This window comes from Schistocerca serialis, chromosome 7 (assembly GCF_023864345.2).
Source record: "Schistocerca serialis cubense isolate TAMUIC-IGC-003099 chromosome 7, iqSchSeri2.2, whole genome shotgun sequence".
NCBI classification, from domain to species: Eukaryota; Metazoa; Arthropoda; class Insecta; order Orthoptera; family Acrididae; genus Schistocerca; species Schistocerca serialis.
Window position 1 is genome coordinate 133,473,758 of NC_064644.1, and position 21,970 is coordinate 133,495,727.

Genomic DNA, 21,970 nt, shown 5'->3' on the forward strand with positions numbered 1-21,970 from the left:
CTGAAAGCCTGTGTACACTTCTAGTTATGATCTAACACTTAATTAAAATAATTAACATTTTCTGAACTGTCATATAATTTTCTACATTTTCTACAGTCATGGCAGTTGCGTATTGCACGTTTTCGTTACTGAGTAATGAATATTCCATACGATTTCAAGTACCATTTCGTTACTGACAGACGTATTGCTACTCAGATGTTTTCCTCCTCTACCACAGTTCGCACCCGACTTAGACCGAATCGGAAACTCTCATAATATTCCAATTAGTTACCCCCAGTGAATAAGGAAAAATGATAATTAATTGAAACCCTCAGCTGCCGACAGGTGTTGTTATTATATCTCGATGGAGACAACTGAAAATGTGTGCCCCGACCGGGACTCGAACCCGGGATCTCCTGCTTACATGGCAGACGCTCTATCAATCTTTTTTTTTATAGTTGATCTCATTTTGTTCCAAATTGTTCGTTGAATTTGTTCGGGGCGGACGTCCGATGACACACCTTCAGGTTCTTCGTTTGTCCGTTCACTCAGTTTCTTTATTACAGAGGGCAGCTGAGCTACTGTGCCGGTATCTGAGCCACCGAGGACACAGATAAATAGCGCGACTGCGGGGACTTATCCCTTGCACACCTCCCGTGAGACCCACATTCCCAACTGTCCACAATCTACTTACGTAAAGCATCTAATAGATATTTGCCCATCGACTCATTACTCGCGCACACTAAGTTGACGACTCCCATAGGAGTTCGGGCATCCTGTGCGCATTCGCCACTCTTACGAGAATCGTCACCTTAGTGTGCACGAGTAATGAATGGATGGGCAAATATCTATTAGGAATATTACGTATGTAGATTGTGGACAGCTGGGAATGTGGATGTCACGGGATCGTGCAAGGGATAAGTCCCTGCAGTCGCGCTATTCGTCTGTGTCCTCGGTGGCTCGGATGGAAAGAGTGTCTGCCATGTAAGCAGGAGATCCCGGGTTCCAGTACCAGTCCAGGCACACATTTTCAGCTGTCCACATCGAGGTATATCAAAAACACCTGTCGGCAGCTGAGGGTTTCAGTTAATTATCATTTATTCTAGAGAAGCTGCACGGTCATCAATGGTATCTGTTCTTTCGAGAACAGTTACTATCTTCATATGAATAAGGAAAAGTTTTGTTACTTGCCTTCTTCATTTCACAATTCGCGAAGACTCAATCGTTTTGTTTTCCTCCGATTTCTCTATAGAGCAAGTCGTACTGAAATGATTTATAGAGTATACACTTTCCAATCAAAATGCTGGTGGACATTAATATTGGGTGTTTCCACCCTTCGCCTTTATGGAGCCTTGAATTCTGCTGTGGACACTTTCAGTGAGGCGTCTGTCTGTGGAGGAATCACATAACATTCTCCCTCAAGAGTCGATACAGTAGGCGATAGTGATATAAGATGCTGACGTCTGGGGCGAAGTTGATGATCTATGTCATTCCCAATGTGTTCCTTTAGGTTCATCTCAGGACCGTAGGTAAGCCAGTCCATGTGAGGAATGTTATTGTAAAGAAACCATGACCCCTTTATTGCTTGCTTTATGACAGAGTGCATCCTCATGCTGATACAATCAATACGTCAAAGTTGGCAACGCAATTGCAAGTTTCCGTCAGGCACCGATAGCAGTCACGCGGGATTCGGTGGACCCAATTGTAATCGCACACTGAGCCACGCCTCCAGTGGCTCGTACCATGAGTGCCCTCTGGCGCAAGGATACAGGACGCCTGGCGGCAGCGACACAGCCCGCTTTTAATTGGATCCTCTTCTGTATGAGGCGTTACGCGGCTCCAACACAGTTGTTCATACTTGGTTCAGAGAGCCTCATCCTTGTTGACACTGAGAGTTGCACTCTATTTCTTGCAGCATTATTTCTAATGAGTCTTCCTACACTACGAAAATACAAGTTAAGTAAATCTTCTGTTTAGTACGTTAACTTGTTTCCTGTGCGCTTCTGCTTCTGTCCAGAAAAAAATGGTTCAAATGGCTCTGAGCACTATGGGACTCAACTGCTGAGGTCATTAGTCCCCTATAACTTAGAGCTAGTTAAACCTAACTAACCTAAGGACAGCACAAACATCCATGCCCGAGGCAGGATTCGAACCTGCGACCGTAGCGGTCCTGCGGTTCCAGACTGCAGCGCCTTTAACCGCACGGCCACTTCGGCCGGCTTCTGTCCAGATTTCCTATGTTGCCGCATCACTCTGTACCCCACCTCGGCTTACCTTTGTCTACGAAGTCGTAAACAAGAATACACTTTCACATTTAGCGTTTTCTTAAGCACGATAAGAGGACCACGCACTAACCCGAAAATTAATCACATTAATTTTAAATTAACAACAGCCTCAGTTGCAATGGCTCAAATGGCTCAAATGGCTCTGAGCACTATGGGACTTAACTTCTCAGGTCATCAGTCCCCTAGAACTTAGAACTACTTAAACCTAACTAACCTAAGGACATCACACACATCCATGCCCGAGGCAGGATTCGAACCTGCGACCGTAGCGGTCGCGCGGTTCCAGACTGTAGCGCCTAGAACCGCTCAGCCACTCCGGTCGGCTCAGTTGCAATGTTTACCTACATTTGTCTATGTTTCAGTTGGGGTAACCCAACCTTCTTCAGAATAAAAGGAACTACAATTTGTCCATAATGGACAACGTCAAAAACTAAAAACTATAATATAGTCATATTGCAATAACTTATATGGGAAACAGCCTCGGCCCCACTTCGCGACCGCAGTACGGCAACAGCGGATGTTGTACTAGAACTGGCTATAGCCTCGAGAGTGAATACGCGATAGTGTGTCATGCTTACTTGTTGACACTGGTACCAACATGTACTCCTAAACTTAAAATTTTTATGAATAACCAGGTGCGCCTAAGGAAACTGACGTATACGTTATCCTGTAAGGTACAAAGATATATCGACTGCCTTAACAAATGTAATAGTTTATTTGACGCCAAAAGTGAAGGGAGCAATGCGTGTACTATTTTAAGCCAACCTAGCATATTCGGGCTAATCATCGAACTTGACCGCATGAGGATAACTACCGGTTTGAAATACCAGATAATCCCAGCTATTCAGCAAACGGGAGTGCTGAAAACATGTTCGCAAGGGTATAATGATTACTCCCGAAAATTATGTCTGATGGAATAACGGTTGAAAACCTTCAAAAAGTTTTTGTTTCGCAGCTGCAGCTGGTCGTTAAGAAGGTTATTTTAGTCAATATAGTAAGTGTTTAAAAATTTGTATTTCTTCCAAAAATCCAGCCTCGCACCCTTCACTTATTTTGGAAGAAATGAAAAAAAAAATAATTAAACGCTTACTGTATTTATACAGTTGCTGACAGGGCCGCGAAATGTTGAAAATATAACTACTCACATTACATGACACCATCTCCTACATACCTCACTGTTATCATTGCATCATGATGACAGGTAACATTCTACAGGCCTTCGCCAAAGCCCGACCCTTCATTGGATTGCTACAGGCTATAGACTAATTCATCACTCATAATTAATCGTTTTCTGTGCTCCACTGCCGAGTGGGGCCGGTCTTGACACCACCTCAAGTGTCGCTTAGCATTACAGGAACAGGTCGACTTCTCTACCCTTTCAACTCCCTACACACAGTCACTGTGCTGGATGAATTGCTGGTTGCAGTTTGGAACTCACAACTGCTTCCTTCCTCTGGTTTCATGCGATTTCTTACAACCACCCTCCGCAATGCTCGACGGTCCCTTTCTATCAGTAAGTAAGGTGTGTCTCGTCTTGTTTAGCTATGTTGTTCCTTCACACCACCAACAAACGATCTGGGCACTCTAGAACAGTCGAAATGTCGGTAAGTTGCTGGGGTAACATCCAGTGGCTGTTAGTCCACCCTAGAAGCCACAGAGCTTTTCAAATTCTCCCATTTTCCTATTACTGCTTCTCTACTTTTATACTTGCGGGCCACCTTGCATCATACTTAGTGGTAAATTCCGCATTACATAGAAGCGTCCAGGATTTTTATCCGATGTTTTAGTGTGAGTCATCGTGTTTTCTTTCTTGCATAGACTTAGTGCTAGTCGCAATATAGTCGCTAGTATGCGTGGTCTCGCGATTCCTTACTCCCAGGAACATCTCTTACGAGCAATAGATGGAGTGAGTGACTTTTACGGGAACTGTAAGCCTCGAACATCATATACCATGGTGCAAAACGTAAAGACGGAAATTACTTTTATATGATTTGTCACTTACGAATTACATATCTCGATTAAGGTTGAGCAATACATAGTAAGAATTGGCACAATATACTACAGAAGCTAACTGAAAGAAATACATAAGGAGACTAACAGAAATAAGACTTTCATTCAAATCTAATAATTACTCCCAAGTCACAGCCATTTATTATGGTACTCTGGACATTACAAAAGACGGCACATAGTTTTTATTAGAGAGTGTGATCACCACGGCCGGCAATGGTTGCTCTGCTACATGCTCACATGTTGGCCATAAGGTTGGTAAGGATTCTTATGGCAGGCCGTCCCATTCCTCCACTAGCGCAGTTGATAACTGCTGCATCGCCGTTGGTGCATTTGAACGTGATGCAGTATATCTCCCCAACGCATCCCACAGGTGCTTGATTGGATTTAAGTCCGGGAGGGGGGGGGGAGGGGGTACAGTCAGGCCTGTCATTTACCGAACATGATCTCGTTCCAGGAGCTCCGCCATTAGCGCTGTTCGATGCTTTTAGGAGCAAATGTACCTCTCAAAAGACGCGCATGAGGAAGGGGCACTGAGACGTGGGACACAAGCTCAAGGATACTTCAACTCAATAAAGACAAGACGATAATTACCAATCGAACACAAACTCTGGCTTGTAATTTCCAACAGATTTTATTTAACAGTTGCATGACAACAGCAAACTGCTGTTACCCCGAAACGTTACTAAACAGACAAAATGTCTACGGGCGTCAAAGACCACCCCAAACAATAAATAATTTTAAGACCTTCTTCTTCTTCTCTTCTCCTCAACGAACACAGGCCCGGTAGACTAAGCGCTGCATCAACTATCTACTACGATCGCTTTCTATCTCTCGCAGTATCTCTCAACCCTGCGGAAATTCCTAATGCTACGATGTCCTTCTCTGTGTCATCTTTCCACCTTGTACGAGGTCGGCCAAATGGTCTTGTTGCCTGGAGAGTTCGTTCAAATGCTTTTTTGGTGATTCTGTTGTTTTCCATTCTAGCTTTACATAAATCTTAAGAACCATACGAACAATAAATGGTTTCTTGAGAAAAACCTCCACAGAAGCAGGACACCTTTTAAGATATAACAGCAGTAACAACTCACAATATCTCTTTCTGAATAAGATGTTAAAAACCCAGTACAATGAAAGGCATCTTTCAGATATTACAAAATTTCAGTGACAGATAATGGCACATCAGGGGTGTGCGGAAACTACAACTCAGGTCGAGCCTGAATGAAAGCTGAAAGAATCGGTGAAGATGGAAAGACGGACGCCTCGGCGTCACCAGGAACAAATAATAAAATACTGAACTTAAATTCGACGAAGAACTATAGTCTACTGATAAACATAGCCACCGCGCTATCGGTTACAATTCAAACTGGCGGCTGCCAAGGAGACGTCCCCAGTTAAACGATCAACTACAACGGATGACGCGCACCGCTGATTGTACCACTGAAACAACAAAAAAATGGCTCTGAGCACTATGAGACTAAACTTCTAAGGTCATCTGTCCTCTGAAACTTAGAACTACTTAAACCTAACTAGCCTAAGCACATCACACACATCCATGCCCGAAGCAGGATTCGAACCTGCGACCGTAGCGGCCGCGCGGTTCCAGGCTATAGCGCCTTTAACAGCTCGGCCACCACGGCCGGCACTGAAACAACAACATAAAACCACACAGCAACTGGTCAGTATTCAGAATAACACAATTCTTAAAACATTTGAAAAATTTCAAACCGGAAACACGACCACAAGGGATCCACAAGCCATCCACATTCGGAAATAACCACTTTAAATATCTGCACTACTTTGTCATTCAAATGTACATACATACAGCAGAACTTTAAGAACCTGAATAATTCTCACCGTTTGGTTCTGTTGCGTATCCGGTTGTAGGCTGATACATTCCAAAGCCACTTTTACTCGTTCACATCATTTAGCAGCACAGACGAGACCACCGCTCTCACTAGACGCAGTACACACTCGCCGACCGCACGCACGTTTCCCTCCGCAGCCCCACAGCCCAGGTGACAGAAAGAGGCAGACCATGCGCAAAGAGCGACCGCCGAGAACCAGACTGCACACCGGATCGCCAACCAACCGACCCATATCAATCCTCTACCCACAGCGTCGTGCGCTTAAATAGCCGAAAAGCGATACAGAGTTGATCGCAGAAATCTGAAATGAATACAAAGAAGCGACTGGCGCCAACAGTGCCACGCATCAAGTACAGTGACACAATAACACTGATCGGCGAGTATCCCATGTTCAAAGATTTGGAGGTTAGCACCCATCTGCGACATTGTGTCTCCCCACACTATAATATCTAGACCACCAAAACGATCACGATCGAGGATAGTTCCTGGGCTCATTATGTATTCCCAGCTCTCGAAATATGCGGGTGTGTCTTGAATTATGTTGAAAATTATCGTTTTTGAAACTCTGTAGCTTGCAAGGAGCTGGGAGTGCTAGGCTGCTAGGTTAGAGAAAATATTTGAACCAGAAAAGATAATTTACTTATAAATATGGCACTGCAAATATCTATGTATTTCCTTAGGGCATCTCTAGTAATTCTGAAAACTTCAATAAATGCAAACAAATCAACAGTAAAATTTTATGATTAGAATTTTAAAAATTCAACTGAAGGTAGAAAACTTAAGCTTCAACACACTCCAGTGGTTCTGTTTCAGCATAGATTAACAAGCCCAATATTAGCTAAAACAGAGAAAAGAACATTTTCATTAGCAGATTTTGGATACTAACAAATTAACATGGTTGGACATTTACTTTTCAGCTCAGAGTAGGTATTACACCACTGTTAAGGACCTCTATAAAACATATGGGCAACGAAAAATGGTGTACAAATAAATTAAAAAAACACTGTGTCCAGCTGACAGAAACTATCCAAAATACACACATCAAAAAAAGTTTTTCATCATCCCGGTTCCCAGAACTCCTGAAGATAGAAGTTGACTGTGGATATTGTATCACAGACAGTCCCTCTGATGTAAACAACAATGGATGACCAGCGCCTATTAGACGGAGGGGGTCCGACAGCAGATCAGTTCCAGTCATTTTACCAGGAAGGAGGTAACAGCTCCTGTTGTCTGTGGTTCAACATTGCCTAGACGGTCAATACCGCAGTTCCATCGCGTCCGCATTGTTACTTTATGACAGGAAAAGCTCTCAACAAGAGAAGTGTCCAGGCGTCTCGGAGAGAAGCAAAGCGATGACACACTGCCCAGTGAGTGCAGCAAGGTGGAGGTTCCCTGCTTTTTTGGCGTGGCATTATGTGGGGCCGACGTACACCGCTGGTGGTCATACAAGGCGCCGTAACGGCTTTACGACACGTGAATGCCAAACACCGACTGATAGTGCAACCATATCGGCAGCATATTGGCGAGGCATTCGTCTTCATGGACGATAATTCGCGCCCCCATGGTGCACAACTTGTGAATGACTTCCTTCAGGATAACGACATCGTTTGACTAGAGAGGACAGAAAGTTCTCCAGACATGAACCCTATCGGACATGCCTGGGATGGATTGAAAAGGACTGATTACGGACGACGTGACCCACCAACCACCCTGAGGGATCTACGCCGAATCGACGTTGAGGAGTGGGACAATCTAGCCCTACAGTGCCTTGATGAACTTGTGCATAGTATGCCACGACGAATACAGGCATGCATCAATGCAAGAGGACGTTCTGCTGGGTATTATATGTACCAGTGTGTACGGCAATCTGGACCACTACCTTCTAAAGGTCTCATTGCATAGTGGTACAATATGCAAGGTGTGGTTTTCATGAGCAATAAAAATGGTGGAAATGATGTTTATGTTGATCTCTGTTCGAATTTTCTGCACAGGTTCCGGAACTCTCGGAACCGAGGTGATGCAAAACTTTTTTGATGTGTGTTTATTAAGCCTATGTACCCAAGACAGCACAAATAAAATTCTCAAATTACAAATCTGACTCGAACCCAATAAAAAGGAATACTTGTAACATGACCAGACAGATCCTCAGCAATGTAGATAGTTTTCATTTTTAAAATGTATATAAAAATGTAGAAATATAATTTGAACAAGAATCCTTACCACGCTTCAATTATGACAAGAAATGTGAACTTGTCTTTATGTTGAGTACACATTACAGGTCTAGCGCGTAGCATCCATGAATCATCTATAGAAAGCAACAGATAGAAATAAGCGAATATTAGTACTGGTACTAGCCTCTTAGCAAAACTGGGGGTTAATTGAAACATAAAACATGTTGTGTATGTTGTGTATGACTCTAATTTCATTTCCATGGAAGACGATGTGCGGCCAAATCTAACAGCGTAGATGGGGTAGCTGTTGGAAAGAGGTAATATTCGGCGAGTGTACTGCCCTGCCCGTTCCTTCGTCTTAAATCCCATGTTTGGGATGCATTGGGGAGACGCACTGCAGCATATCCACCTGAACCGACAACCACGCAGCAGTTGTAAATCGCAATGGTTGAGGAATGGAACGCCCTACCAGAAGACCGTCTTACCAAAATTGCGACCAGCATGGAGCACGTACCAGACCATGCTCTGCCGTTCGTGGTGATCACACATCTCAATAAGAACCATTTCCCACATTGTGTAATGTCCAAGAAACCATCATAAATCGCGGCGACTACCGGAAAAGTATTGTCTTTGAATAAAAGCGTACTTCTTTTAGTTACCTTCTGCACTGTGGTTTAGCTGTTCTTTCCATCTATGGTCCACGCTACATTGAGGTATGTTACTTCTCTGTCAGACAACAAGTGGAAATTAGTTCGTCATTAAGTTTTGCACAACAGTGTAGTTAGGCCGACATACGTATTTTAACAAAGTGTTGGTTATAAATTTAGATTTTGATCTCTGGTGCGTGAAGAAATTAATTCACTTTTAAAAAGATTCGTTATACTGTTCGTATGAGTTCACATTAACGCTAAGTTAGTACATTAGTACACTTTCTCACTGAAAAGTGCGATCGTTATGGAGAGGAAGAAAAGCAAACTGTAGATTTTCTCATAGATGAGCCAATAAGCAAAGCTAACTATTATCTATGTCGACAATGATATTCAATCAGAGGAAGGCACACAGCAAATTGAAAAACGGTAAAAAAACTACTAACAAATCATCGATCTACCTATATTTCCCGCAGAGTTGCAAGATCTACCACGGGTTTCTACTCTACTACTTGCCTCGTCATTGAGTCAACAGTAGAGAGGTACTCAGGAAAGTGATAACATACATGCAGACTGAAGTGACAAATGAAAATTTGTACCAAGGCTTGGATTCGAACCTGGGTCTCTCATTCACTATTGAGATGCGCCACCCACTACACCCCCTGTCATAATGGGTTCTACACAATTGCATGGACTACCCTAACACTGTTCTCCCCCTTGTAAAAATTCCCATTCACGCCTCTCCAATCCATTTGGAGAGCGTCTGCAATGCTGTTCCTATTTTGAGGAATACCATGTGGGCTCATGCGGGAATATGAATTTGCTTTGAGAAGGGATGTGTGGTAAGATAGTCCGTGCAGTTCTGAGGAGCCACTGTGCCAGAGTGGCACAGCGATTAGCGCACTGCCTACTGAATAGGAAAACCACGTTAGAATCCTGGCCTCGGAACAAATTTTCATTTGCCGCTTCAGTCCGCAAGTACATACTGAGATCACAACAGTCATGGGATAATTCCTAATATAGTGTCGGACCTCCTTTTGCCCTGAGTAGTGCAGTAACTCGACGCGGCATGGACTCGACATATCGCTGGAACTCGTGGAGAAATATTTAGCTATGCTGCCTCTATAGCCGTCGACAATTGAGAAACTGATGCCACTGCACTATGCTGTGCGCGAAATGAGTTCTTGATCATGTCCTATAAACGCTCGACGAAATTCGTGTGTAGCGTCTGGGTGACCAAATCATATGCTCGAACTATCCAGAACGTTATTCAAACCAATTGCGAACAACTGTGGCTCGGTGACATGACATCGTTGTTTGGGAACGTGAAGTCCATGTGTGGCTGCAAATGGTCTCCAAACAGCCGAACATAATCATTTCCAGTCACTGATCAGTTCAGCTGCGCCAGAGTACCCAGTTCATTCCATGTAAACACAGCCCACACCGTTATGGAGCCGCCACCAGCATGCACAGTGCCTTGTTGACAATTTGAGTCCACGGCTTCGTTGGGTCTGCGCCACACTCATCTCTTAACAACTGAAATCGGGACTCATCTAACCAGGCTATGGTTATCCAGTCCCCCCCCCCTCCCCCCAACACACACCCGCCCTAGCCCCCACTCGCCGCCGATATGGTCGCGAGCCCAGGATAGGCGCTGCAGGCGATCTCGTGCTGTTGGAAAGGCACTCGCGTCAGTCGCTGTATCACCCACACAGATATCTGCGGTTATTTCAAGCATGTTGCTTGTCTGTTGGCCCTAACAACTCCACGCAAATACCTCTGCTGTCGGTTCTTAAATGAAGAAATGTAGGCAGTCAGCCAGTGTACACAGTCTGTGGTGAGTTTGGTATTCTCGGCTTACTCTTGGCACTGTTGATCTCGGAATATTGAATTCCCCAACGTTTTCCGAAATATAATATCCCATAGGTCTAGCTACAACTAACATCCCTCGTTCAGTCTGTTCTGTTGTGTGGCCATAATGACAACGGAAATCTTTTAACACGAATCACCTGAGTACGAATGACGTGGTACCACGTGTACGCCATACAACCGCCATCTGTATATGTGCATATCCCTGCCTCGCGACTTTTGTCATCTTAGTGTACATCACAAAAATTTGAAACTTGAAGGGGTCTCTGGAACCATACAGTTCTAGTTGATTAAAGTGATTACAGATTATGTGCTGGGTAATCTGAATACTATTCTATGAAAAAGTCAAGGCAGACAAATTTCTCTTGCTTTTTAAATGTATCTAGTTATCAGTGTGACAGCGATTCACTTCTTTTTGCTGCTACATATAGCACGTAACTGTCTCGATTTTTGCTGTAGTATCAGGACCTACTTGTGTCTTTCTACGTCAAGTAACACATAATTTTTTAAAAGTGGTAATCTACCAGCATAGCGTCTTAATGTTACGAGTATGTCGGCATTCAGGCGCAGAAGTAGCGTGCAGATGTTGAGTCCACTGTTTTCGCTGTGAGACTTTAATGGAACTACGAGGAGTGAAACTAATGTTCTCTCTTACAAAAATAATGAAGTCCATAGTTCAAAGGGACACCTAAATTGTTAGGCACTCTTCATCAGCCTGTAGAATGACGTGATGTAGTAATGTGTGCTCCTACAGGAATCACACAGAAAATTACCAATCATTCTTTTCGGTCAAAATACAATTCTTTCTAATTTTGAAACTGAATAGCGAGTCTTGACAACATTTCACGATCCAAATCACACTTTTCTAAACTCAACTACATTCCTCACTGCTCTCAGAGTCGTGAACTGAGACGACACGGGAAACCGTCCTACTTGGCCCGTCGACTAACGACTGAACTCTTCGGCTAGAACCACTTCGCTAGCCGGTCATTAGGCTCGAAGCCGATGACACGCCAAGTGTTGATGCTCCTTCATCATCATCATCATCATCATTTAAGACTGATTATGCCTTTCAGCGTTCAGTCTGGAGCATAGCCCCCCTTATAAAATTCCTCCATGATCCCCTATTCAGTGCTAACATTGGTGCCTCTTCTGACGTTAAACCTATTACTTCAAAATCATTCTTAACCGAATCCAGGTACCTTCTCCTTGGTCTGCCCCGACTCCTCCTACCCTCTACTGCTGAACCCATGAGTCTCTTGGGTAACCTTGCTTCTCCCATGCGTGTAACATGACCCCCACCATCTAAGCCTGTTCGCCCTGACTGCTACATCTATAGAGTTCATTCCCAGTTTTTCTTTGATTTCCTCATTGTGGACACCCTCCTGCCATTGTTCCCATCTACTAGTACCTGCAATCATCCTAGCTACTTTCATATCCGTAACCTCAACCTTATTGATAAGGTAACCTGAATCCACCCAGCTTTCGCTCCCATACAACAAAGTTGGTCGAAAGATTGAACGGTGCACAGATAACTTAGTCTTGGTACTGACTTCCTTCTTGCAGAAGAGAGTAGATCGTAGCTGAGCGCTCACTGCATTAGCCTTGCTACACCTCGCTTCCAGTTCTTTCACTATGTTGCCATCCTGTGAGAATATGCATCCTAAGTACTTGAAACCGTCCACCTGTTCTAACTTTGTTCCTCCTATTTGGCACTCAATCCGTTTATATTTCTTTCCCACTGACATTACTTTCGTTTTGGAGATGCTAATCTTCATACCATAGTCCTTACATTTCTGATCTAGCTCTGAAATATTACTCTGCAAACTTTCAATCGAATCTGCCATCACAACTAAGTCATCCGCATATGCAAGACTGCTTATTTTGTGTTCACATATCTTAATCTCACCCAGCCAGTCTATTGTTTTCAACATATGATCCATAAATAATATGAACAACAGTGGAGACAGGTTGCAGCCTTGTCTTACCCCTGAAACTACTCTGAACCATGAACTCAGTTTACCGTCAACTCTAACTGCTGCCTGACTATCCATGTAAAGACCTTTAATTGCTTGCAAAAGTTTGCTTCCTATTCCATAATCTCGTAGAACAGACAATAACTTCCTCCTAGGAACCCGGTCATATGCCTTTTCTAGATCTATAAAGCATAGATACAATTCCCTGTTCCACTCATAACACTTCTCCATTATTTGTCGTAAGCTAAAGATCTGGTCCTGACAACCTCTAAGAGGCCTAAACCCACACTGATTTTCATCCAATTGCTCCTCAACTAATACTCGCACTTTCCTTTCAACAATACCTGAGAAGATTTTACCCACAACGCTGATTAAAGAGATACCTCTGTAGTTGTTACAATCTTTTCTGTTTCCATGTTTAAAGATTGGTGTGATTACTGCTTTTGTCCAGTCTGATGGAACCTGTCCCGACTCCCAGGCCATTTCAATTATCCTGTGTAGCCATTTAAGACCTGACATTCCACTGTACTTGATGAGTTCCGACTTCATTTCATCCACCCCAGCTGCTTTATTGCACTGCAATCTATTGACCATTTTCTCCACTTCCTCAAACGTGATCCTATTTCCATCATCATTCCTATCCCATTCTACCTCGAAATCTGAAACATTACTGATCGTATTTTCACCTACATTGCGCAACTCATCAAAATATTCCCTCCATCTGCCCAAGGCATCCACAGGATTCACCAGCAGTTTTCCTGACCTGTCCAAAATACTTGTCATTTCCTTCTTACCTCCCTTTCGAAGACTGCTAATTACACTCCAGAATGGTTTTCCAGCAGCTTGACCCAATGTCTCCAACCCGTTTCCAAAGTCTTCCCAAGATTTCTTCTTGGATGCTGCAATTATCTGTTTGGCTTTGTTTCTTTCTTCAACATAACTTTCTCTGTCTACCTGAGTTCTAGTATGTAGCCATTTTTTATACGCCTTCTTTTTCCTTTTACAGGCTGCCTTGACTGTATCATTCCACCAAGCTGTTTGCTTCCTCCTACTTTTACACACTACTGTTCCAAGACATTCTTTAGCCACTTCTAATACTGTGTCCCTGTACCTTGCCCATTCCTTTTCCAATGACTGTAATTGACTACATTCAACTAACTGGTACCTTTCTGAGATCGCTGTTATATACTTGTGCCTGATTTCCTTATCCTGAAGTTTCTCCACTCTTATCCTCCTACATATGGACCTGACCTCCTGCACTTTCGGCCTCGCAATCCCAATTTCGCTGCAGATTAAATAATGATCAGTGTCATCAAAGAATCCCCTGAATACAAGTGTGTCCCTCACAGCCTTCCTGAATTCCTGATCTGTTATTATATAGTCAATGACAGATCTGGTTCCCCTGCCTTCCCAAGTATACCGGTGAATGTTCTTATGTTTAAAAAAGGAGTTTGTGATTACTAAGCCCATACTGGTACAGAAATCCAAGAGTTGCTGCCCGTTCCTGTTGGTCTCCATATCCTCTCCAAATTTACCCATAACCTTTTCATACCCTTCTGTTCGATTTCCAATCCTGGCGTTAAAATCACCCATGAGCAGAACACTGTCCTTGTCCTTTACTCTAACAACTACATCACTGAGTGCCTCATAAAAACTATCCATCTTATCTTGATCAGTCCCTTCACAATGCGAATATACTGACACAATCCTAATTTTCTTGCTAGACACTGTCAAATCTATCCACATCAGTCGTTCGTTTACATACCTTATTGCAACTACGCTGGGTTCCATTTCTTTCCTGATGTAAAGCCCTACACCCCATTGTGCTATTCCTGCTTTGACTCCTGACAAGTAGACCTTGTATTCTCCCACTTCTTCTTCTTTCTCACCCCTCACCCGAATGTCACTAACAGCTAAAACGCCCAGCCCCATCTTACTTGCAGCCTCTGCCAGCTCTACCTTCTTCCGAGAGTAGCCCCCATTGATATTAATAGCTCCCCATCTCATTACCATTTGTTTGCCAAGTCGTATCTTAGGAGTCCCTGGTTTGTCAGTTAGAGGTGGGACTCCGTCACCTCCAAAGGTCCGAGGCATTTTGCTCTGATTGTTGCCAGCATCATATTTAAAGTACCAGGGAAGCAGGTTGCTAGCCTTACTTGCCCCGCGTCCCATTGGGTTTTACCCCTAACGGCTGAGGGACTATCCGGTGGATTTGGTAGTCTTTGCCGTATGAGCACAAAGGTGACCACGACTCAGAATATGTCCGAGATGCCCAGCCTTATTCCAAAGTAACTGGTATCCCGACTGTCGGGACCACTTACTTGGCCACTCATACGTTGCCCGTGGTTCATGAACTAGGACATGACTACAGGAACCCACACCATGAGCCATTCTGCTCCTTCTAGTTACTCAAATCTTTTTTATAAGTTGATGATAAAATGATGTTTCTATCATTTAGTGAGAGATCAGCATTAAGATTATTATAAAAAAATCTGAATACCACCTTAGTGGTAACTGATAAACAAATTTATTTGTTTTGGCGCAAAAAGCAGAGGGTAATCTCCCGATGTTGTATTATAACCGGCAGTCAGAACACAAGTCGACTCAGCTGGCACAGTTTCCCACGGTTGCTATTAGTGGGTAATAGCATCTGTCGTTCCTGCCTCACTCCACCTTACGACATCACGTATCAGCTAATGCATCTTCGCTCAGCTGAGAGACGTTAAAAGATGTGTTCAATAAACATAATCCTGACAGGCGCAACTAAATAGAAGATGCGTGTTTATTAATCAATTTAACTTCAGGCTCCCATCATTTCAAAGAGGAGTCGAGTGGCCAAGTCTTCCTTTTATTATCTTCCACTACAAGTGGAATGAAGAGCGCAAGCTTCAGTAACTTTTCATATGATCCTCAATAAAATTAATATATTCTTTGAAATTATGCAACGAATAATGCATTTGTTTCGCTACGACCATACGGTGACGACTAATGTAAGCCAGCCGCTGTGGCCGAGCGGTTCTAGGAGCTTCAGTCCGGAACCACGCGGCTGCTACGGCCGCAGGTTTGAATCCTGCCTCGGGCATGGATGTGTGTGATTTCGTTAGGTTAGTTAAGTTTACGTAGTTCTGAGTCTAGGGAACTGATGACCTCAGGTGTTAAGTCCCATAGTGCTTAGAGCCATTTGAACAATTTTTTTGACTAATGCGACTCTAATCATATTGGCACACATGTAATTGCATTCTTTGAAGAAATGTGCCTGAGAAACAGTTTTGAGATTCAAATATCCCGAGAGGTGGCCTAATGGGGAATAAAAGGAAAGTCGGCATATGCATAGGCGATAGCAAACAGGAGATCACACATAAATAAGGTGACTACTTATTATCATTAATATCTAGCTGCCACTTCACAAGACCATGAAAATGTTTCACAAATACATCAACCAAGATCGGTGCCTCCATATAGATAGGGGAGGGGCAGGTATGGATCAACGTTCTTTAATAGAAATGTCAGCAGGGTCCCGTCACAAGAGGACTGGAGTGTAGAGTTCAGGAGTCTCCTAAGTACATGATCATTCTGCATTATAGCGCGTTTAAATACCCACACAAGGGAAGCAATGGGCCTTACATCATAATTAAACTACTCAAAAACCTTTTAATTTAAACGGCGGGGGTTTCAAGGAAAAACTCAAGCACTGCTAGGCAAGTTACGGTGAAATTAATAAATACTGGTTCATGAAAATTACTCTACACACACAGGGGTCCGTTGTATCGAAGTTCTCTGCACTTTGAAATGCAGCTGTTCCCCACTATCATGCTACTGATTTGACTACACATGGCAGCATATTCACACAAAAGAATGGCCATATCATAAGAATGAGCTGGAAGACTGGAATACGACCCAAGGCAGCAAACGCCAAGACCAGAGAACGATCGTGTTGGAGTCGTCTGGTTGCCATCGTTGGTCGAAAGAGAAGCTGGCAAAAAAGTGAGACTGGACCGATTATGCTCCAGGGTTTTATAATCGCGGAGCGTCCACTCTCCGTACCAACCGTTGGGAGAAGAAGTGGCCAAGAACTCCTTGCCGGGCCTTAGAAAACAGACATTTTTTGTCCACAGATGTTTCACATCATGCCTCGAAATGTAGTCATCTTTGTACCACTCCGTTTCCTTGAGGAAGAAGAAAGGAGTGGTTTGACCTTTTATTTGAATTTAATGGTTTCTGTTATCTTCGTAGATGATTAAATCCTCTCAAAATGACTGCATCAGAAATCAGATACCAGAAAAGAGTTTCTCACTAGGTCAGGAATTGGTGTGCTATAGTATCCTTCCCCTTAAGTTTCAATTAAAGCTTAGAAACCTCAAAATAAAATTCAGAACTCAATAAGGAATTAACAAGCAAGTCCGTCATTGAAATGGGACCAGAAATTTCTGTGAGATGCATGGAAAATTAATGGCCGTGGTTTCTTCTTTATTCAGAGGCGTCGTGCGAACGCACATGCACTCGTACATGTCCCGACACCTGGTTATCCTGGCTAGGTTTCTTAAGGTACTTGGTTTAACATATCACTTTTTCTTGACTGATAAATTTTACGGCATTCGGACTGCCTTACCATGTAGATAATAACATGAAGTACGAAGTGCAATATCGGTACAGACCTGGCTTAAGATACGGGGTTCTCATTCACCGAACTGGAGTGTACCGTGAATATCAGGAATCCGGTAAAAAAACAAATCTCCAACATCGTTGCCGCCGGTAAAATATCCTGCAAACAACGAGACCAACGGTGACTTAAGGGAATCGTTCTACGCGACAGAAGTGCAACCCTCCCACAAATTTCCGCAGATTTCAGTGCTGGGCCGTCAAAAAGCGTCAGCGTGCGAACAATTCAACGAAAATCATTGATATGGGCTTTTGGAGCCGAAGGCCCACTCGTGTACCGGTGATGACCGCACGACGCAAAGCTTTACGCCTCGCCAGTGCTCGTCAACACGACAATGGACTGTCGATGACTGGAAATAGGGCGAGTCTCGTTTCATATTTTATCGAGCAGATGGATGTGTACGCGTATGCAGACAACATCATGAATTATGGACTCCGCCTGCCAACAGGGCGCTGTTCAAGCTGGTGGAGGCTCCGTAATTGTGTGGGGCGTGTGCAGTTGGTGTTATTTTGGACCCCTGATACCTCTAGATACAACTCTGACAGGTGGCACGCACGTAGGCATCCTGTCTGATCATCTGCATCCATTCATGTCCATTCTACATTCCGACGGACTATGGCGTTTCGAATAAAAAAAAATTCTGTTGTGGAGAGTAGATCCGTCCTGAAAAACCCTCGGATCTACTCTCCACAACAGAATTTTTTTTTTTTTTTTTTCCAAACGCCACAATTACCCCTCACTGCGACGCGTAAATTGGAAGATTTCTTCAAAAGAGGAACCGCAGCGAAGCGTGTTGAGGGGGTTGCCTAACCCTCAGGCGCTGGGGCAGCCGTCAGGCTGAACTGTTGTCGAAATTTCTGATAGGATTATTTATAACGTGCTCAGCAAAGTTAGGTACGTGGCACCGAGGGTGTTGCCAAACTGGAAGTTTTAGAGGGATCCTTCGCCGTTTTATTCACGGGTATGACAATGCTGCGCTTTCGCTTGATCACGCCACACGAGGACGGAAAACAGGAAGGTTGCAAAGCGTAAGTGCCCTTTACTGCTTCGAATCACGTTCAGATTTCGTCGAATGGTTCCGAACGATCCCTTGTAGGTTCAACCTGTACACGAGAGCGAAAATTGTGACTGCGCTGAACTCCAAAGGGGTGTGATCACGTTCAACGGAGATACAGTCTAACAATGTCCTTAGAGACGGGTTGAAACGTCGGAGTGTGTCAGCAGTGACAAAGGATGTCAAGAACATGTTCCTGTTGCTTACCGCACTGCGAACTGCCATTTTAGACTGTTAAATGTGTGTGAATCAATGTACAGGAAACTGGTGATTTCATTGACGCCCTTTACGTCACCCCATGAGGTACTTTCCTGTAGACTCTGAGCAGAGGTGTGTCTGAAATGTTTTCCTCGAGCATCCACAAGAAAAGTGCGTGATTTCACTGCTGAGTGTCACGTCTCCGACCTCCTGCAAAGAGACGTCAAGAGAAAGGGTGAAATATGGGAAGGGGGTTGTGACAGTCTCGTCATTCGACACGTCCGTGGTGGCATTGGGCAGAATTGTGGTAAAATCTGGTGCCAATGAACTGAGTTGTATCCCCTTTTTTCTGCGTGTCTCAACACTTTGCTGTTTGAAGCGCCGCTGAGATCGAGGGTGATGTAGCAGGACGCCACGCTTTTGATGATGATGATGATGATGATTCTGGTTTGCGGGGCTCTCAACGGAGTGGTTGTCATTACCCGTACAAATTCCCAATCTTTTCTCTTTTCAGTCACGCAATTTTCCTGAATGGTGATGAAATGATGAGGACAACACAAAAACTCAGTCCCCAGGCGAAAAAAATCGACTCGGTCGCGAATCGAAATCCGAGACCTCGTGATCCAGAGACAGTAATGCCATGCTTTTCCGCCATAGCAGAGGACGGTTGCAGGCACCTATGAGCAAAATGTCAAACTTAGACGTTGGAAAAGTAGACAATTGCGGGGTTTCGAAAAAGTTATCCTTTAAATTTGTTGTGCAGTTTATATTAATAAGTGACTGTCCTGGAACCCGGAAGACGGTAGCATTTCCAGGTTGTCTATTTAATGGCTTTGATTTTCAGGTATTTCGCAGCTGCAATTAACTAGATATTATTTTCAGTGCTATGTTAATGTGTTCTCTTATTTTTGCTCTTCAAATTGTGCTTTTCTGTGTTGTCGTGTGAAATATTGTGACAATAATGGCGTGTGAAAAACGTAATACTAGGCTCCAAAGTAAACTGAGAAATGACAGTGAAGACGAAAGCAGTGTGATAGCGCCGCAGAGTAATGAGTTAACAGACATTCAAAGTAGTAATTTGGTAACTGTGCATAGGGAAATGGAGCAGGCGGCAAACAATGGCGTGGACAGTGATACAATTAGTGAAGAGGGACGCATTATCGATCGATCGGTCGGCAACAGCTTGCCTCAGGAATCGGGAATGACAGGACACAATTTTGCAAATACTGTAGACTCAGGTTTTGGGTTCTCACCGTTTTCTCAAATGAGTCAAGACACATTTTCTGCTTGTCAAAATGTGAATGTTGCCGGAGCAAATTCACTGCCGAAAAGCACTGAGGAACATGTTTCAGACACCAGTGCATTGGTATTACAATTAATGCAACAAATGGGACAAAAGCTTGAAAAGTTAGACACAATGGAACAACACCAGAGACAAACACAACAACAGTTAGACACAGTGGAGCAAAATCTCGAAAAGTTAGACGCAGTGGAACAAAATCTCAAAAAGTTAGACACTACACATGAACAAACACGTGAAGATTTAACCACTGAGTTACATAACATCGAATCGAAATGTCAAAAGGTCTGTAATGACGTAAAAACACAAATTTGTGAGCATTTAAAACCTATTTTTTCGCGTCATGAAAATGTATTACAGAATCACGAAGCAGCCATAAAAGAACTGCAAACTATTGTTCATGAAAATCATGAGACCTTGCAAGCTAAAATTGACTCAGTTGCATCTACCGATTCGGTTACGCAACTTGCAAGAACTCAGGAAAACTTAAAGGACACAGTAGATACCCTGAAAATTGGTTCAGAAAGACACATGGAGGAAATAAGTACACTATCGGAGAAAGTAGCCGAACTTTCGGATCGGGTCACTAACTTATCTGCAAAGGTAGATGATGATCTGAATGACACAAGACCCGTAGCCTTCACTGACACAGAAGAGTATGAACAAATAAGAAAATTCAAACAAAATCAAAATCAAATCAATACACAGTACAAAAGAGAAATCCGGGAAGTACAAGATCAGTTGACGCAGGTAATACAAGAATTACGTGTTTCAGAGGACACTCGCGCTCCAATATGGGAAGAGGGACATAGAAATACGGAACAAACACAAAATAATAACACAGGACACTTCGGAAATTATGAAAGAAATTGGCAAGGCGCATTGGATTTTGAGATGGAACCGCCGAAACGAAGTAACAATGACCGACATGCGACTCGCCGACATGACGATTTTGACTATAAGCTGTTCATTACTACACGTAAATTCAAAACATTTAAGAATTCTGGCAACGACATTCATCCACAAGCATGGCTCCATCAATTCTCTCATTGTTTTCCTCCCAACTGGTCGTTAGAACACAGATTAGAATTTATGTGTGGCTACTTAGAGAATGAACCAGCTGTAAGAATGCGATCGGTCATTCACGATTGCCACAGTGAAGGAGAATTTTATCATGCCTTCCTCTCAGCATATTGGTCTCAAGCCACACAAGACCGAGTAAAACATAGCATCATAATGATGAAACGTTTCGAACAATCTGAATTTTCCAGTCTTATGAAATATTTTGAAGACATGTTGCATAAGAATCAGTATCTTTCAAACCCATACAGCCCCTCAGAACTCACCCGCATTTGCTTACTCAAATTGCCTGAACATTTACGACATATTATTTTAGCAGGACGTTGCAAAGAAGACATTGAGGCTTTTCAGGGACTGTTACAAGAACTGGAAATTGACATAGACAGTCGTGGGATGCGAAAACAGGAAAACAATCACTACAGGTCACATCCGTCACAATTCCGTGACGACAGAAACAATAACTGGACACGGCTAGTCTATTCTTACAACGCAAATCGTGACCAAAACAGACACCACCCATATGACAACCACTGGCAGAGTAATAATAGTTACAGAGAAAGATCGCATTTCCGTTGTAATGAATATGACAGAGATTACCTTAGAAACAGACAATATGGGAACCAAAACAATTATTATCAAGGGTGGCAGAATAACTTCAGACGCAACAGTTCAGCGCACAGTTACGATTCAGGGAGAAATTCTACACCACATGACCGACAAACAAGAAACTATGTAAACTACCGACAAAACGACAGACCTGAATTCCATCAGAACTAGCGTGTTCAAACAGGGCAGGGCCTTCTCGTCAAGGTGAATTTGTAGAAGTTAGGTCTCATAATCCCAATAACGACGCGCGCCAACAAAGGAACAGACAAT